Source organism: Oncorhynchus masou, chromosome 14, assembly GCF_036934945.1.
Source record: "Oncorhynchus masou masou isolate Uvic2021 chromosome 14, UVic_Omas_1.1, whole genome shotgun sequence".
In the NCBI taxonomy this organism is placed as follows: domain Eukaryota; kingdom Metazoa; phylum Chordata; class Actinopteri; order Salmoniformes; family Salmonidae; genus Oncorhynchus; species Oncorhynchus masou.
In genome coordinates this window covers 30,940,744-30,960,103 of record NC_088225.1, presented here as the reverse complement: position 1 = coordinate 30,960,103, position 19,360 = coordinate 30,940,744, and the positions used below count along the sequence as shown (strand labels likewise).

Sequence of the window (19,360 nt, the reverse complement as noted above, 5' to 3'; positions counted from 1 at the left end):
GTAATCTGAGAGAGGAATGTACCTGGCCTGCTCTGAGGAAGCTAGTCAGCTGTAATCTGAGAGAGGAATGTACCTGGCCTGCTCTGAGGAAGCTAGTCAGCTGTAATCTGAGAGAGGAATGTACCTGGCCTGCTCTGAGGAAGCTAGTCAGCTGTAATCTGAGAGAGGAATGACCTGGCCTGGAAGCTAGTCAGCTGTAATCTGAGAGGAATGTACCTGGCCTGCTCTGAGGAGGCTAGTGAGAGAGGAATGTACCTGGCCTGCTCTGAGGAAGCTAGTCAGCTGTAATCTGAGAGAGGAATGTACCTGGCCTGCTCTGAGGAAGCTAGTCAGCTGTAATCTGAGAGAGGAATGTACCTGGCCTGCTCTGAGGAAGCTAGTCAGCTGTAATCTGAGAGGAATGTACCTGGCCTGCTCTGAGGAAGCTAGTCAGCTGTAATCTGAGAGAGGAATGTACCTGGCCTGCTCTGAGGAAGCTAGTCAGCTGTAATCTGAGAGAGGAATGTACCTGGCCTGCTCTGAGGAAGCTAGTCAGCTGTAATCTGAGAGAGGAATGTACCTGGCCTGCTCTGAGGAGGCTAGTCAGCTGTAATCTGAGAGAGGAATGTACCTGGCCTGCTCTGAGGAAGCTAGTCAGCTGTAATCTGAGAGAGGAATGTACCTGGCCTGCAGAATGCACGCATGCGCCCAGGAAATCAGTCACACACTAGACGTTGTCACACACTGTCGGGCCCAGGCCCCTCCTCCCGAGCCCTCCGCCCATCTGTCTGGGTAGAAGGTGCTGACAGCGACACAAACCAGCCTCTCTTTTCTTCTTTCTCCTCATTTCAGTCTGATTCAGGAGATTTTTAAAGGATTTGTTGTTGGACAAGGAAGGAAGAAATAGGCAGAAAGGTTGGAGTGGAAAAACATGGTCCTTGCCAAACAGATGAACTTCCTCTGTAACGATGTTAAGTTCCCTCTATTCCACAACTGTCTATCATCATTAGGACCAGTACACCACATAGATGTACGTGTTGCTTTATCACTGGAATTACAGTTTGTTTTTGTTTTGCAGACATCCTGATCCAATGAAATCACAGTAGACTGGGTTTTTTCTAATAGCTGTACCAGCTACTTAAAGGGGACACTACACTCCATTGTCAGAGTTTGTCAGAGGTTTACAGACTTTAAGATGGCTCCACATCCCCTGCAATCGGTTCGGCAGAGCCAACTATGCCTCAACCAAAAACACATTGAAAAGATAAGCACCACAATGTGGGATGTGTATTTATGGATCTACACAATATATAGCCTGGGATGTGTATTTATGGATCTACACAATGTATAGTCTGGGATGTGGACTTTCCTCAACACAAGATCCCCTTTGAGATAAAAAAGAAATACATCTGACCAACTTCGACTTTAGAGTGTAATATCCCTTTAATATGAGCATCTCTTCTATTGGTTTTTAAAACCAGAACTGTACCACTGCCTAGCAACAAACAAAGGGCAGTGTGGAAAACGCTGCTATGAATGAAAGATGAGGTTCACCTCAGTGCAGTCCAGCCCTAGCTGCATTCAGCTGTGAATCAGACTGGAGACTAATGTCAAACAGATGTTTACTTTGACTTCAGTCGTCCAATTCCCCAAGGTGGCGACCGCAGGTACGGCTAAGACCAGTCTTTTAGGGAATTTATACTTTGTCTAAGAAGTATGAAGCATGTGCCTTTTAATTGGATTACAATACGGCCCGGGAATAACATTTCCTTTTAAGGTTTTACAGAGTCAAACTGTTGACAGGGAGAACGGAGAGGGAGGGACAAAAGAGAACGAGAGAGAGAGAGAGAGAATACTAGGAGATGGGATGTTGAGAGTGATGGAGGAATGTAGAATATCTCCAGGCAGGAAACAGAGTTAAGGAGTGGCAGGAATAGCAATCATTCTGCAGTTGTGGAATCATCCTCATCACCATTTCATGTGTTTAGAAAGAGACAGGCCAGCAATACCAATACCATATGCTAGCAGTGACATTCAGAGAGAGAGGAGAGAGACAGGGGGGAGATAGACAGGGGTAGAGAGAGACAGGGGGAGAGAGAGAGCGCGCAAGAGAGAAGCCAACAGGATCGACAGAGAGGGAGAAGTCAACTAAGATCAAGTTCATAGTCAGGAAAAAGCACTAAACTCTACCCAGGCTGCATGGTTGGCTGTGTGCATCAGAACAGCTCTGAGAGGGCAGCCCTTGCAGTCATACAGACTAACCACTGGGCACACACTGTTTGAATCAACATGGTTTCCTCGTCCTTTCAATTAAATGACATTGAACCAACGTGGAATAGAGATTGAATTGACGTCTGGGCCCAGTGGGTAAGATCTACATACAGTCTCACTATAGTCTACACACAGTAGTGGAAAAAGTATCCAATTGTCATACTTGAGTAAAAGTAAAGATACCTTAAAAGAAAATGACTCAAGTAAAAGTCACCAAGTAAAACACTACTTGAGTAAAAAGTACATTATTTTCTTTAGGAATGTAGTGAAATAAAAGTAGTCAAAAATATAAATAGTAAAGTAAAGTACAGACAACAAAGAAAACTACATAAGTATTACTTTAAAGTATTTTATACTTATGTACTTTACACAACTGTCTGCACACAGTCTCACTATAGTCTACAAACAGTCTCAGACGGAAGCACAAAGCACCTTTTCTCTGAGGCCACACACACACACAACACCAAACATGCCCAGGGGACCCCACAGAACTGCACTGAGTGATCCTTGCAGAATGATCGACTCACACACACACACTCCCTCTTTCCCTCTGTGTTCCACACTCTGCCATTCTGAAACACACAGCTGCTAGTGTTGCAGCCCCATGGGCAACCAGTGTCGGGGAACCCTCCTGCTCCTCCAGGGGGATTGGTGGTCATCCCCTTGACCGGAGTGCAGAAGCAATCCTCACTGGCTGAGCAGGAATCAGACACCAGACACTTCTCTCCGATGGTAAAGTAAGTCAGGTGGAATGTTCCACAGGCACCAAGCAAGGATATATCGACTGACTGGACTGTGGAGTGACACAGTTGTGCTGCGTCACTTGGATTGGTGGACAATGCTGTCGGTCTGAAGTGCACTGTGAAACTAGTCTGCTCTTGGAAATGAGAGCTGGGTTCTGTGTACATAGCTAGTACAGTTCTCTCCTCATGTAATGTCATTTGTCAACTTGGTATTTCCTTTTGAAAATACACTAACATGATTGGATCGTGACATGTAATGTCCCTCTCCATTGAACCTGAGCAGATCATGAGTCCTACCATTTCCACATTTCAACTCCTAACACCATCCGATTTTCGAATCACCAAACCTACGAAGAATTGACTGAGAAAGTCCAGAATCAAACTAATACATTTAATCTTCCTCCGGTTTAAATCCAAATGGTTTAACCTCTAGCTGCCACATGTATGTCTAACAGATAAAAACACACCTCCTGTCTGAATGACCGGATGGTTACCAGCAGCCATCCAGATTCATTACACTATAGAGCTGCTGGAACAGTGGGGCTGCTATTGGACCTCTTACTGTGGCTGTATGTGTCCCTTGGGGGCCATTTGAGGCGGTGTTTGGTTGACACACTACATCAGTGTAATTGGATGGGAGATGTGATGCATGTTACACAGTCTGCTCTCATTGGCCCTGTGCCATAACAACAGTGTACACTGTGTAGTCAACAAACACCACGCTCTGCCTGGCCCCCAAGGTGAGCCGAAATGAGGTACCACCATGCTGGAAGGGGGGGTACAGGCAGCACAGTATGGATGGACACTGAAAAGGGCATTTAAAAAATAGGACTTAAACAAGGCCTTGATAAAAGCCTGTTGACAGATGTTCAAGGAGGGTAGATTTACCAGGAAGTGGCTCATCATAAACCAACTCCTTGTTCACTCTGACTGTCCCCCTAAACTTTATAAAGGTTATAAGGGTTTATAAAGGATTTATAATCATATTAATTGTTGACAGTCAATTAAACATTTTTACAAGTCATTAAAAAGTTAGAACTCATTGATTACAATTGTGAGACAATTATTCAAAAAAGGAACACAAAGGGAGCACTCAATTATGGTTCTGGAAAAATCTGACATTTGTTTTAAGATTCCAGTTACCCATTCATGGTTACATTGTAAAACAGCATTTCCAAAACACTTTCCATTTCAAGTTCATTTGTAATCTATGGGAAGGCTACTACTCATCCTAGTAACTTTCCCAGACTACTATGCAACTCCACCGTGCAGAGGTGAAACCTGGGAGAGTCCGCTGAATGATGATTATGACTAACATGGAGTGTGTGGTGTGTGTTCATTTCTAACCAGAGTTGCACACCAGTTGATTTGCGCTCGGTCTCAAGATAAAATCATTGTAGGAAACGACAATGTTACCTGAAAACAGTTGACCATAGATAACATCATTATAGGAAATGACAATGTTAACTGGAAACAAGATAACCAAAGGCTGTGAAAAGACAAGAATAATTATCTGGAAGGCTGCAACAAGATCAGGAGTGGTTGTGGAACAGAGTGTACTTTCTTTCACAAGCAACAAACAGACTAGTTGGGATACTTGCTTGGTCATCAGCAAACATTTTAGAACAATATGCAGATGGGAAAATGTCCATGCATGTCATTTAATTGTAGAGGAGGAGAAGGGTTCTGGTTCAGCCAGCGGCCGACAACTCCTGCTCTCTATTCCTGCCCTCTATTCATGCTCTCTAAAGACTAACAAGACAGGCACTTCAGTGGGATCCACAGGGTTGGACATCGAGGAAGACATTGAGAAGAACCAATGAAGAAGGGAGGAAGAGGGTAGGAACTAGGATTCACCTGGAATGAAGTTAAGGAAACTGACCTGAACTGGGTTTGCTGGAGATACACTGTTGAGGCTCTTTGCTCCACTAGGAGCTAAAATGATTAAGTCAAATCAAAAGAAAGACAGTCAATTACCATTTAGCAGATGCTAAATCCTCATTCCATATACAGTATACCATTTAGCAGATGCTTTTATCCAATCTAATCCTCATTCCATATACAGTATACCATTTAGCAGATGCTTTTATCCAATCTAATCCTCATTCCATATACAGTATACCATTTAGCAGACACTTCTATCCAATCCAATCCTCATTCCATATACAGTATACCATTTAGCAGATGCTTTTATCCAATCTAATCCTCATTCCATATACAGTATACCATTTAGCAGACGCTTTTATCCAATCTAATCCTTATTCCATATACAGTATACCATTTAGCAGATGCTTTTATCCAAAGCGACTCAGTCATGTACCCATACATTTAATACGTATGGGTTGTTCTGATAATCGAACCCACTATCCTGATGTTGCAATCGCCATGCTCTACCAGCTGAGCTTGCTCCCTCCGCAGCCACATTCATCAATCCACTCAAACCAAACCATTAGCTCTCACGTCAAGTGTTCCCCATTGTGTCCCTCAATCATTTTGGAGAATCTACTAGGAATGAAATCTAATGGTTGTCCATAAACTCAACAGGAACTGTCCTCAGGGAATTGTGTGTTGCATGTCATCACACCTCTTCACTAACTGAAATATAAACCCATAAATCTGGTTTATGGTACATTTCTCTGAAACGTCAAGTATAGCTGCTCATGTTGTAGTGCTGCCAAAGACCCTCAACCGTCCTGTCTTACCATACTACACAGGACAGACTGCATCAGTCCTCATCCGTCCTGTCTTACCATACTACACAGGACAGACTGTCAGTCCTCATCAGTCCTGTCTTACCATACTACACAGGACAGACTGCATCAGTCCTCATCCGTCCTGTCTTACCATACTACACAGGACAGACTGCATCAGTGCTCATCCGTCCTGTCTTACCATACACAGGACAGACCGTCCTGTCTTACCATACTACACAGGACAGACTGCATCAGTCCTCATCCGTCCTGTCTTACCATACTACACAGGACAGACTGCATCAGTCCTCATCCGTCCTGTCTTACCATACTACACAGGACAGACTGTCTTACCATACTACACAGGACAGACTGTCCTCATCCGTCCTGTCTTACCATACTACACAGGACAGACTGCATCAGTCCTCATCCGTCCTGTCTTACCATACTACACAGGACAGACTGTCAGTCCTCATCAGTCCTGTCTTACCATACTACACAGGACAGACTGCATCAGTCCTCATCCGTCCTGTCTTACCATACTACACAGGACAGACTGCATCAGTGCTCATCCGTCCTGTCTTACCATACTACACAGGACAGACTGCATCAGTCCTCATCCGTCCTGTCTTACCATACTACACAGGACAGACTGCATCAGTCCTCATCAGTCCTGTCTTACCATACTACACAGGACAGACTGCATCAGTCCTCATCCGTCCTGTCTTACCATACTACACAGGACAGACTGCATCAGTCCTCATCCGTCCTGTCTTACCATACTACACAGGACAGACTGCATCAGTGCTCATCCGTCCTGTCTTACCATACTACACAGGACAGACTGCATCAGTCCTCATCCGTCCTGTCTTACCATACTACACAGGACAGACTGCATCAGTCCTCATCCGTCCTGTCTTACCATACTACACAGGACAGACTGCATCAGTCCTCAACCGTCCTGTCTTACCATACTACACAGGACAGACTGCATCAGTCCTCATCCGTCCTGTCTTACCATACTACACAGGACAGACTGCATCAGACCTCATCCGTCCTGTCTTACCATACTACACAGGACAGACTGTATCAGTCCTCATCCGTCCTGTCTTACCATACTACACAGGACAGACTGTATCAGTCCTCATCCGTCCTGTCTTACCATACTACACAGGACAGACTGCATCAGACCTCATCCGTCCTGTCTTACCATACTACACAGGACAGACTGCATCAGTCCTCATCCGTCCTGTCTTACCATACTACACAGGACAGACTGCATCAGTCCTCATCCGTCCTGTCTTACCATACTACACAGGACAGACTGCATCAGTCCTCATCCGTCCTGTCTTACCATACTACACAGGACAGACTGCATCAGTCCTCATCCGTCCTGTCTTACCATACTACACAGGACAGACTGCATCAGACCTCATCCGTCCTGTCTTACCATACTACACAGGACAGACTGCATCAGTCCTCAACCGTCCTGTCTTACCATACTACACAGGACAGACTGCATCAGACCTCATCCGTCCTGTCTTACCATACTACACAGGACAGACTGCATCAGACCTCATCCGTCCTGTCTTACCATACTACACAGGACAGACTGCATCAGACCTCATCCGTCCTGTCTTACCATACTACACAGGACAGACTGTATCAGTCCTCATCCGTCCTGTCTTACCATACTACACAGGACAGACTGTATCAGTCCTCATCCGTCCTGTCTTACCATACTACACAGGACAGACTGTATCAGTCCTCATCCGTCCTGTCTTACCATACTACACAGGACAGACTGCATCAGTCCTCATCCGTCCTGTCTTACCATACTACTCAGGACAGACTGTATCAGTGCTTGAAGTAGAATGAAACAGTGCCGGTCTGCTTTAATTTCACAATGGCGGTATTCATGTTTTACAGCGACTAACCTTGAGGTGTCGATACTCAGGCAGTTCAATTCTGGTAAAGTGCTGGTAAGCCTGATGAACACTGTCCCAATTCAAGCACTCGTCTGCGTTAGCTATCCGCTCAAGACTTCAAAGCATGGAAATATCATCTCACTTAGTAGAATGAACAACCGTTAGCCAACCTATCCACGTGATAAACAAACAGCCCAGCCAAACCCTGAGTACATAAGGAGCTGTTGTGATGTCAAAGCTGGCGCAGATTTTGCTTTGGACAGAAAAGGATGTGGTTTTAATGGTATCGTCTGTTGACACAGCTTGCAGCAGGGCCGGTCTTCAGAGCAGAAACCAGTCAGACTACTTTTTTCAGATCCCAAAAGGTTTGCATTCCTTTTCCCAAAATGTCTCCATAGGTACACACCCCTCCAACTAGAAGCAATACGAGGCAGTGGACTGCTTGGTCAGATGCATGACTGACATAACATCTGATCGTCGAGCGGCATCGAAGGGCTCCGTAACCGGTCAGCCCTGACGGGAGGATTTCAATTGATGTGGATGGAAATGGATTTGCTTCTGGTCAATCCCTTCTCATGATTGAATAAACTGTCTGGAGATGCCAATTAGAAGAAGACTTCCAGTATATTCAGTACATGGCGTTGTTATCGCAGTAGTCCACAAGGAGCGAACAGGATATCAAGTTCGTACGCTTCAGTACATGTCCGACAGACAATGAAATACTCCACCCCTGGAATGGACTGTACACCTCTGCCTAAAGACAACAAAAGGTACCAAGTGGCCTTGGTGGTCTAGCAACAGAACATACACCTACCAGTGTCAGCATGGGTTCAAATGTCACCTGCTGCCTGTGACATTAGTGATGGGCGGGGTTGATACAGTTACATACCGGGATACTATTTTTTATGATATATCGTATCGTTTTGAATAGATCGCAATATTATTTTTGCGCTAGTTGGCTGCAACTTGCACCAAAACACCAGTGTTTTCAGCACTTTTATTTCCATGACTGACCAAACCTTGTTTTCTCACGGCTCTCTCTTGTCCCTCTGCAGAAGACAAATGGTGAGCAATATTTTTGGAGCATCAAAACACAATAAAATCACAGTATCGAATTGCAATACATACAGAATTGTGAAAATCGCAAAACATATCGTATCGGCACCTAAGTATGGTGATAATATTGTATCACGACGTCCCTGGCAATTCCCAGCCCTGTGCAACACACTCGCTTCCCGTCTTTCCTATTCTCCCTACTGTCCTCTGTCCAGGAGAAGACCAATACTGAAGCTCCTTTAAAGAAAGTGACCGAAGGCGCCAACCTACAATGGACCACACGGAAACTAGGTTGACAGAGTGTCATTCATGCCAGTCACCTCTACTGAGAAGGCTGGAGGTCCCTAATGGAACCTCTTGCGTTAAGAAATGTGATGTATCCTGAAGACAGGGACCAGCACCAAACTAGTACACCAGGCCAAATGAGGTCAACTCTGAAGCAGGCAGAGGATTTACTTCATTATAATGGTTTGTGTATAAAAATACCCCTTCATCATAGCTTAGCCCGTTAATGGCATCGGGAAAATTACAAAGAATATTGTCTGGTTTTCAGTGGTGAAAATCGACCAAGGAATTTCCAGAGATTAAAAGTCCTTCCAGAGGTTATGTGTTTCCACAGCTGGATTTTAAAAGGCAGTGTGTGCCAGAAACTTTCTCAACAGGTTCAGATGCTTGGTCGTGCTCTTCACTGGCCCTCGATTTCCTCATTTCCATCAGACGGGATGACAAGGCCATTGCAATGTTGCCAACTTCAAGGCATCGTTGTGCAATAGCAAAGCAAACCGTGTCCAGTGTTCACATACTAGAAACCGTTGACAGTAAAATAACCCATTCTGACCTCCCACCATTTCAAAGCATCGTTGGGGTCAATTCCGTTTCATTCCAGTCAATTCAGGAAGTAAACTAAAAACACTAATCTTCCTCAAATTGGAATTTCAGTTTACGTTTTGAATGGACTGAATGGAAATAGGATTGACTACCAACCCTGATTCACAGCCTTTTAGAGTCAATGAAATGATTACTCCAGTGCTGCTGTTTGGGGTTTTAGGCCTACAGCACTTTGAGATTCACTGTCAAAGAAGGGCTATATAAATAAATTTGATTTGATTTGATTTGATTTGAGTCAATGAAATGAAAGCTCAATGAAAAGACCATTGTACCTTTGACCTTAAACCTCAACCTTATTCTGCTGCACTAATCTCATAAACAGGATTGTGTTTCTACATCAAACGAGCAAAAGGACAACATAGGAATAAAGTGGGACTCCCAATCACGACTGGATGTGATACAGCCTGGATTTGAACCAGAGACTGTAATGATGCCTCTTGCACTGAGATGCAGTGCCTTAGACCGCTAGATTCGGGAGCCCAGGGGCTACAGTCCATTACAGATGACAAAGGAAGACCCAGGAGTGATCTGCCCAACTATGCCTCTCTACCAGACTAACTCAACGCATTTAACACACGCTTCGACAATAACCACACCATGCCATGCGGGAGGGCCCAGAGGACTGGGGGATCTCGCTCTCCGAGGTCGACTTGAATAAGGTCTTTAATCAGCTCCACACCATGCCATGCGTGAGGGCCCAGAGGACTGGGGGATCTCGCTCTCCGAGGTCGACTTGAATAAGGTCTTTAATCAGCTCCACACCCGCAAGGCAGTGGGGCCGGACGGTTTTCCAGGGCGCGTTCTCAGAGCATCAGCAGATCAGCTGGCAGGCATATTCACTGTCCTTTTCAACCTCCCCATTGCTGTTCCATCATTGCTGTTCCATCATTGCTGTTCCATCATTGCTGTTCCATCATTGCTGTTCCCAAGAACTCTTAGGCTTCATGCCACAACGACTACCACCCTGTAGCCCTCACATCTAATCATCAAGTGCTTTAACAGGCTGGTTATGTCACACATCAACTCCATCATCCCAGACCCACTCCAATATGCATACCGCCCCAACAGATCCAGAGACGATACAATCTCATTTGCACTCCACACTGCCTTCACCCACCAAGGCAAGAGGAATACCTACAGTACCAGTCACAAGTTTGGACACACCTACTCATTCAAGGGTTTCTTTATTTTTACAATTTTCTACATTGTAGAATAATAGTGAAGACATCAAAACTATGAAATAACACATATGGAATCATGTCGTAACCAAAAAAGTGTGAAACAAATGTAAATATATTTCATATTTGAGATTCTTCAAAGTAGCCACCCTTTGCCTTGATGACAGCTTTGCACACTCTTGACATAATAATAGAAAATAGTACAAACAAAGAAAAAGCCTTGAATGAGTAGATGTGTCCAAATTTTTGATTGGTACTGTATGTGAGAATGCTGTTCATTCACTACCACCATTCCCATCACCAAGCTTAGGACCCTGGGACTGAACACCTCCCTCTGCAACTGGATCCTGGACTTCCTGATGGTTCGAACCCAGGTAATGAGGGTAGGCAACATCACCTCTGTTACCCTGACCCTCAACACAGAGGCCCCACAGGGGTGTGTGCTTAGTCCTCTCTTGTACTCTCTGTTCACCCACGACTGCGTGGCCGTGCCCAACTCCAACATCATCATCAAGTTTGATGACAAGCCGACGGTGGTAGGCCTGACCACCAGCGACGATGAGACAGCCTACAAGGAGAAGGTCAGTGACCTTGGCGGTGTGATGCCAGGACAACAACCTTTTCCTCAATGTCGGTAAGACCAAGGAGCTGCCAGGACAACCCCATCCACATCAACGGGGCTGCAGTGGAGCGGGGACGTGTGGTATTGGAACTGATCATCTGCACAGTCATATAGTCACCTCTTCCCCCTCAGGATGAAAACATATCTACCTCAAATCACTCCAGTATCCCTGCACATTGCATCTTGACTGGTGTGGTATTGGAACTGACTCTGTATATAGTCACTGACCCCTATACATATCTACCTCTATCACTCCAGTATCCCTGCACATTGGACGTGTGGTATTGGAACTGACTCTGTATATAGTCACCTGACCCCTATACATATCTACCTCTATCACTCCAGTATCCCTGCACATTGGACGTGTGGTATTGGAACTGACTCTGTATATAGTCACCTGACCCCTATACATATCTACCTCTATCACTCCAGTATCCCTGCACATTGGACGTGTGGTATTGGAACTGACTCTGTATATAGTCACCTGACCCCTATACATATCTACCTCTATCACTCCAGTATCCCTGCACATTGGACGTGTGGTATTGGAACTGACTCTGTATATAGTCACCTGACCCCTATACATATCTACCTCTATCACTCCAGTATCCCTGCACGTGTGGTATTGGAACTGACTCTGTATATACTGTACCGAAGATTCTTACTTTCTCATGTTCATCTTATGTTCACCGTATGTTATTCTTAGTACTACATTGATACTGAATACTGCGTTGTTGGGTTTAGAGCTCGCAAGAATACTGCGTTGTTGGGTTTAGAGCTCGCATGAATACTGCGTTGTTGGGTTTAGAGCTCGCATGAATACTGCGTTGTTGGGTTTAGAGCTCGCAAGAAAGGCATTTCACTGTCCTTGTGCACATGCTATTAAAACGTGACACTAACAAGCCATTGCAACCTATAGCAGAGAAACGGTGGAATAAGTAGAATAAGTAAACTGCTGTATATATACACACCACAGGCTGAGCCAGCTCACAACCATGAAGAAAGTCCCTAAAAAACTGTATTTAAACATCAAGACAAGACGGTCACTGTTTAGAGATTCTCGTTAGCATAAGTTAGTTATGTAAAGACAAGTAACCCAAACAGGCAGTGGTCTGTACCTGATCAAATCAGAAGAGAAAGAGGCCTAGAAACAGATCCTCGTCAGGGGAAACCAAAGGTTTGGCCTAATATGACTAAATCAAATACAATTTGATCAAAGACTATTTTATTGGTCGCAGACACTTGTTTAGCAGATGTTATTGTGGGTGTACTGAAATGCTTGTGTTCCCAGCTGCAACCGTGCAGTAGTATCTAACAATTCACAACAATACACACATCTAAAAGTGAAAGGAATATTAGGATGAGCAATGTGTGAGTGGAATTGATTAAAATACAGTAGAAGTAGTGAGATTCCCTGGTTCTTTAAAGAACATATACAGTCATTAGCCTTCTGGCCAGACGTGGATGCTGTAGTACATTCTTAGAAAAAGAACAGTGCTATCTAGAACCTAAAAGGGTTCTTCGGCTGTCCCCATAGGAGAACCATTTAAAGAACCCCTTTTGGTTGCAGGTAGATCCTTTTTGGGTTCCAAATAGAACCCTTCAAACAGAGACTTTTACATGGAACCCAAAAGGGTTCAACCTGGAACCAAAAAGGGTTCCCCTATGTGGACAACCGAAGAAACCTTTTGGAATTCTTTTCTCTAAGAGGGCGCTGGGTCATGTTCACAAGTCATGAAACTGAAGAAACATTTTGGAACCTTTTCTCTAAGAGGGCACTGGGTCGTGTTCACAAGTCATGAAACTGAAGAAACCTTTTGGAATCCTTTTCTCTAAGAGGGCACTGGGTCGTGTTCACAAGTCATGAAACTGAAGAAACCTTTTCTCTAAGAGGGCACTGGGTCGTGTTCACAAGTCATGAAACTGAAGAAACCTTTTGGAATTCTTTTCTCTAAGAGGGCACTGGGTCGTGTTCACAAGTCATGAAACTGAAGAAACCTTTTGGAATCCTTTTCTCTAAGAGGGCACTGGGTCGTGTTCACAAGTCATGAAACTGAAGAAACCTTTTGGAACCTTTTCTCTAAGAGGGCACTGGGTCGTGTTCACAAGTCATGAAACTGAAGAAACCTTTTGGAATTTGTTTCTCTAAGAGGGCACTGGGTCGTGTTCACAAGTCATGAAACTGAAGAAACCTTTTGGAACCTTTTCTCTAAGAGGGCACTGGGTCGTGTTCACAAGTCATGAAACTGAAGAAACCTTTTGGAATCCTTTTCTCTAAGAGGGCACTGGGTCGTGTTCACAAGTCATGAAACTGAAGAAACCTTTTGGAACCTTTTCTCTAAGAGGGCACTGGGTCGTGTTCACAAGTCATGAAACTGAAGAAACCTTTTGGAACCTTTTCTCTAAGAGGGCACTGGGTCATGTTCACAAGTCATGAAACTGAAGAAACCTTTTGGAACCTTTTCTCTAAGAGGGCACTGGGTCGTGTTCACAAGTCATGAAACTGAAGAAACCTTTTGGAACCTTTTCTCTAAGAGGGCACTGGGTCGTGTTCACAAGTCATGAAACTGAAGAAACCTTTTGGAACCTTTTCTCTAAGAGGGCACTGGGTCGTGTTCACAAGTCATGAAACTGAAGAAACCTTTTGGAACCTTTTCTCTAAGAGGGCACTGGGTCGTGTTCACAAGTCATGAAACTGAAGAAACCTTTTGGAATTATTTTCTCTAAGAGGGCACTGGGTCGTGTTCACAAGTCATGAAACTGAAGAAACCTTTTGGAATTCTTTTCTCTAAGAGGGCACTGGGTCGTGTTCACAAGTCATGAAACTGAAGAAAACCTTTTCTCTAAGAGGGCACTGGGTCGTGTTCACAAGTCATGAAACTGAAACCTTTTGGAACCTTTTCTCTAAGAGGGCACTGGGTCGTGTTCACAAGTCATGAAACTGAAGAAACCTTTTGGAACCTTTTCTCTAAGAGGGCACTGGGTCGTGTTCACAAGTCATGAAACTGAAGAAACCTTTTGGAACCTTTTCTCTAAGAGGGCACTGGGTCGTGTTCACAAGTCATGAAACTGAAGAAACCTGTCTGAAACGGGGAGGAAGGTCTACTACCTAAACTTGTCAAATAAGAAACACTAATTTTCTTTTTCCGTTACACAACGTTTCGCTACGGTGGCATAATGAACGTGAGCGACCCTGCCTGGATCTCACACCAAAGCCCATGTTTCCCAGATTCCATTTGCCACACAGACTAGCAGTAGTAACTATACAGTAATAATAGTGGCTGCAGTGGGAGGCATCTATCATCTGTAGTTGTTGTTCTGGTGGTTTAGGCTGGACCAGGGTAGAACCCATCCAGGGTTCTAGAGTTCTCAATTCCACTCTTTTACCTTTAGATCTGTGTGTATTGTTGTGAATTGTTAGATATTATTGCACTGTTGGAGCTGGGAACACAAGCATTTCGCTACACCCACAATAACATCTGCTAAACATGTGTATGCGACCAATAAAATGTGATTTGATTTGATAGAGTGGAAGGTCCCAGAATAACAGTTCTCAGTCACAACACAGTGGATTGTGCTACTCGACTCCCAACATCTTGCCTGTTCATGGTACACTTTGATGACCAAGACAAGGATCTGGCCAAAGAACCATCCATAGTAGAGCTCAAAACAAACAGTATTTACCCACAATGCAGTACACAAGCTTTGTTTATTTGTATCTGCCTGTATGGATGTTAACATCACAACAGCAATGACAGCACCTTTGAAAGAACAGATTACTTTAAATAGATACATTTCAATCATATTTTGACCTTGTTAAATCCACTATGAGCCAGGCATAGGTCAGTCACATTCCACAGAATTAACAACTATCCTGTGTTTATTTCACAAGGACAGACGCTGGAATATTCTTAGCTGGTTGTGTTTGAGAATATTTCCCTTCATGTGACCCCAAGGTGATTTAAATGATCTGGAGAAGAACATGGGTCTGAGTGTCTGGTACAGTAGCTGCTGCTATAAGACTACTCTATAGAGGGCACAGTGTCTGGTACAGTAGCTGCTGCTATAAGACTACTCTATAGAGGGCACAGTGTCTGGTACAGTAGCTGCTGCTATAAGACTACTCTATAGAGGGCACAGTGTCTGGTACAGTAGCTGCTGCTATAAGACTACTCTATAGAGGGCACAGTGTCTGGTACAGTAGCTGCTGCTATAAGACTACTCTATAGAGGGCACAGTGTCTGGTACAGTAGCTGCTGCTATAAGACTACTCTATAGAGGGCACAGTGTCTGGTACAGTAGCTGCTGCTATAAGACTACTCTATAGAGGGCACAGTGTCTGGTACAGTAGCTGCTGCTATAAGACTACTCTATAGAGGGGTACAGTGTCTGGACTCTATAGGGCACAGCGTCAGTACAGTAGCTGCTGCTATAAGACGACTCTATAGAGGGCACAGTGTCTGGTACAGTAGCTGCTGCTATAAGACTACTCTATAGAGGGCACAGTGTCTGGTACAGTAGCTGCTGCTATAAGACTACTCTATAGAGGGCACAGTGTCTGGTACAGTAGCTGCTGCTATAAGACGACTCTATAGAGGGCACAGTAGCTGCTGACTACTCTATAGAGGGCACAGTGTCTGGTACAGTAGCTGCTGCTATAAGACGACTCTATAGAGGGCACAGTGTCTGGTACAGTAGCTGCTGCTATAAGACTACTCTATAGAGGGCACAGTGTCTGGTACAGTAGCTGCTGCTATAAGACTACTCTATAGGGCACAGCGTCTGGCAGTAGCTGCTGCAGTGTCTGGTACAGTAGCTGCTGCTATAAGACTACTCTATAGAGGGCACAGTGTCTGGTACAGTAGCTGCTGCTATAAGACTACTCTATAGAGGGCACAGTGTCTGGTACAGTAGCTGCTGCTATAAGACTACTCTATAGAGGGCACAGTGTCTGGTACAGTAGCTGCTGCTATAAGACTACTCTATAGAGGGCACAGTGTCTGGTACAGTAGCTGCTGCTATAAGACTACTCTATAGAGGGCACAGTGTCTGGTACAGTAGCTGCTGCTATAAGACTACTCTATAGAGGGCACAGTGTCTGGTACAGTAGCTGCTGCTATAAGACTACTCTATAGAGGGCACAGTGTCTGGTACAGTAGCTGCTGCTATAAGACTACTCTATAGAGGGCACAGTGTCTGGTACAGTAGCTGCTGCTATAAGACTACTCTATAGAGGGCACAGTATAAGACTACTCTATAGAGGGCAGTGTCTGCAGTGCTATAAGACTACTCTATAGAGGGCACAGTGTCTGGTACAGTAGCTGCTGCTATAAGACTACTCTATAGAGGGCACAGTGTCTGGTACAGTAGCTGCTGCTATAAGACTACTCTATAGAGGGCACAGTGTCTGGTACAGTAGCTGCTGCTATAAGACTACTCTATAGAGGGCACAGTGTCTGGTACAGTAGCTGCTGCTATAAGACTACTCTATAGAGGGCACAGTGTCTGGTACAGTAGCTGCTGCTATAAGACTACTCTATAGAGGGCACAGTGTCTGGTACAGTAGCTGCTGCTATAAGACTACTCTATAGAGGGCACAGTGTCTGGTACAGTAGCTGCTGCTATAAGACTACTCTATAGAGGGCACAGCGTCTGGTACAGTAGCTGCTGCTACTCTATAAGACTACTCTATAAGACTACTCTATAGAGGGCACAGCGTCTGGTACAGTAGCTGCTGCTATAAGACTACTCTATAGAGGGCACAGCGTCTGGTACAGTAGCTGCTGCTATAAGACTACTCTATAGAGGGCACAGTGTCTGGTACAGTAGCTGCTGCTATAAGACTACTCTATAGAGGGCACAGTGTCTGGTACAGTAGCTGCTGCTATAAGACTACTCTATAGAGGGCACAGTGTCTGGTACAGTAGCTGCTGCTATAAGACGACTCTAGCGCATCAGTGGGACAGGGAAAATAAAAAGGAGAGGGGGGGTTATGGGTTCTCTCTGTAAAATGTAAAGTATGTGAAGTATTGGATAATTCCATGTTGAATTGAACATTTGTTTTGAAGCAAAGTGCTGTGTGTGTACGTGTGTGTGGTGTGAGAGAGAGGTCCACCCATCACCATTCCCTCTTGTATTCCCAGTATGTTGCAAATAAAGCAGGCCATCCATCTTAAATAGTGAAACAAATGAACTGTCAAAGATAATTGATATAACCACTATTATTTGATTTTCATACTAGTCTACACCAAGAAGTCTACACTACAACTGAGTGCTTTGGGCTAAATGTAGGAAAATATTAATTTGACATTTTGGTGTATATCATTTAGCTTTTGGACAAATAACAATTAATCCGAAGGCATACTGTAGGCCTATAGCAACATAGAACACTTGGTGTAGAAAACCTACAGGAGGGCAGCTATCCAGGAACAGGGTTTGAGAACCCTGGCTGGAGCCCGTTTTACTGTTGCCTACTTAATTATGCAAATAATTGTGTGAGAATACGTAAATATAGGCCTAATGATCATGGCATGAAAATTATACAAAGTTACAACGACCACAGACAATTCTGTATGATGCGCAAAAATGTGTAGTAGCCTATCTTGATACAGTGTAGTAGCATATCTATCAACATGTGAAGAGAAACAAATGTTGCCAAAATTGCTTACCGACGTCTGCATTGCAAAAAGCCTGTTGAGGATGCGCAGGGGAGCAACTGCAAGCTTCTGCGATGTCTTCCACCCGCCAGAGGAACAGAACGACCAGAGTAATGAAACAACTGCTTATGGACCAAGTCATTTTGAAAACGAATTATTCTACTGTCGACTGTATGGAAAAATCTATCAATCTATCGCGTGGAGGGAAAATGTTTACCCCACGGCAGCAAAAGAACAGAAACACAAATATATATTCAGTCCCAAGCTTTTCAGGTCGTGAAGTCGATTGTTTCGCCAAATATCACAAAAGGATCGCACTAATGAAAGTGTGACATGTAAACTACACTAGAACATTGCCCTTTCCCTTCTAGACTGTTCCAGACTGACAGACACCTAGAAGTCTGTTTGCCTTGCCTTTTATGGTGGGCTGTGAGCTCCTCCCCAGTCAGGACCAAACCAGTGGCAGGCAGGCTGAGCGTTCTACAAAACAGCAGATTAATGTTGAATGAGCTCTAGTAACAATGAGGTTGCTTTTCATCAACAGGCTAGGCTTACATAATGTGTCTAAGAGTCTAGCCGACATTATGTATATCTTTATATGTAGGCTATGAAGTCTCCGTTTCCATACCTTATGTATCCTCATGGCATTATCTAAATATGTGACTTGAGTAAAGGTTGGATTTAGGCCTAGGCTACTTCTAAATAACAAGTCACTAATTCCGAACATGTACTATCTGATGTCTACAACCTTTTAAAATAGCGCCTGCTCTTGTCATGTGATTTTCTATAAGCATTTATCCACAACCGATGACCAACTTTGCTGTACTTTTTCCCAAGTTCAAATATCTCTCAGTGTGCTTCCACAGCCCTGTGTTGTTACTGTATAGTGAGTAACAACACAGCCCTGTATAGTGAGTAACAACACAGCCCTGTATAGTGAGTAACAACACAGCCCTGTATAGTGAGTAACAACACAGCCCTGTATAGTGAGTAACAACACAGCCCTGTATAGTGGACATGTGTGTAACAACACAGCCCTGTGTGAGTCTGGGAGCAATTTCAGTAGCTAACAGGAAACCCAAGACATCACAGCACACTAGGAAATACCAGTACACAGAGAGAAAGAGAGAGATAGAGAGATATTTATCTTGATTTATTTTCCCTTTTGTACTATTTGTACTATTTGCAGATCATTATAAAACTGTACATAGCCATAATATGACATTTGAAATGTGTCTATTCCTTTGAAACTTGTGAGTGTAATGTTTACTGTTAATGTTTGATTGATTATTTCACATTTGTTTATTATCTATAGCACTTGCTTTGACAATGTAAACATATGTTTCCCA

General features: G+C 44.1%; 1 protein-coding gene across 1 annotated transcript in view; it reads right to left on the bottom strand.

The window, feature by feature from the left end:
- LOC135553775 (metalloproteinase inhibitor 2-like) overlaps positions 1-18,439 on the bottom strand; it is a 126,071-nt gene extending 107,632 nt beyond the window's left edge. The window contains exon 1 of the transcript XR_010457632.1: positions 18,024-18,439. The gene's annotated coding sequence lies outside the window, so the exon portion shown is untranslated. The remainder of the gene's footprint in view (positions 1-18,023) is intronic.
- Positions 18,440-19,360: the final 921 nt, after the last annotated feature.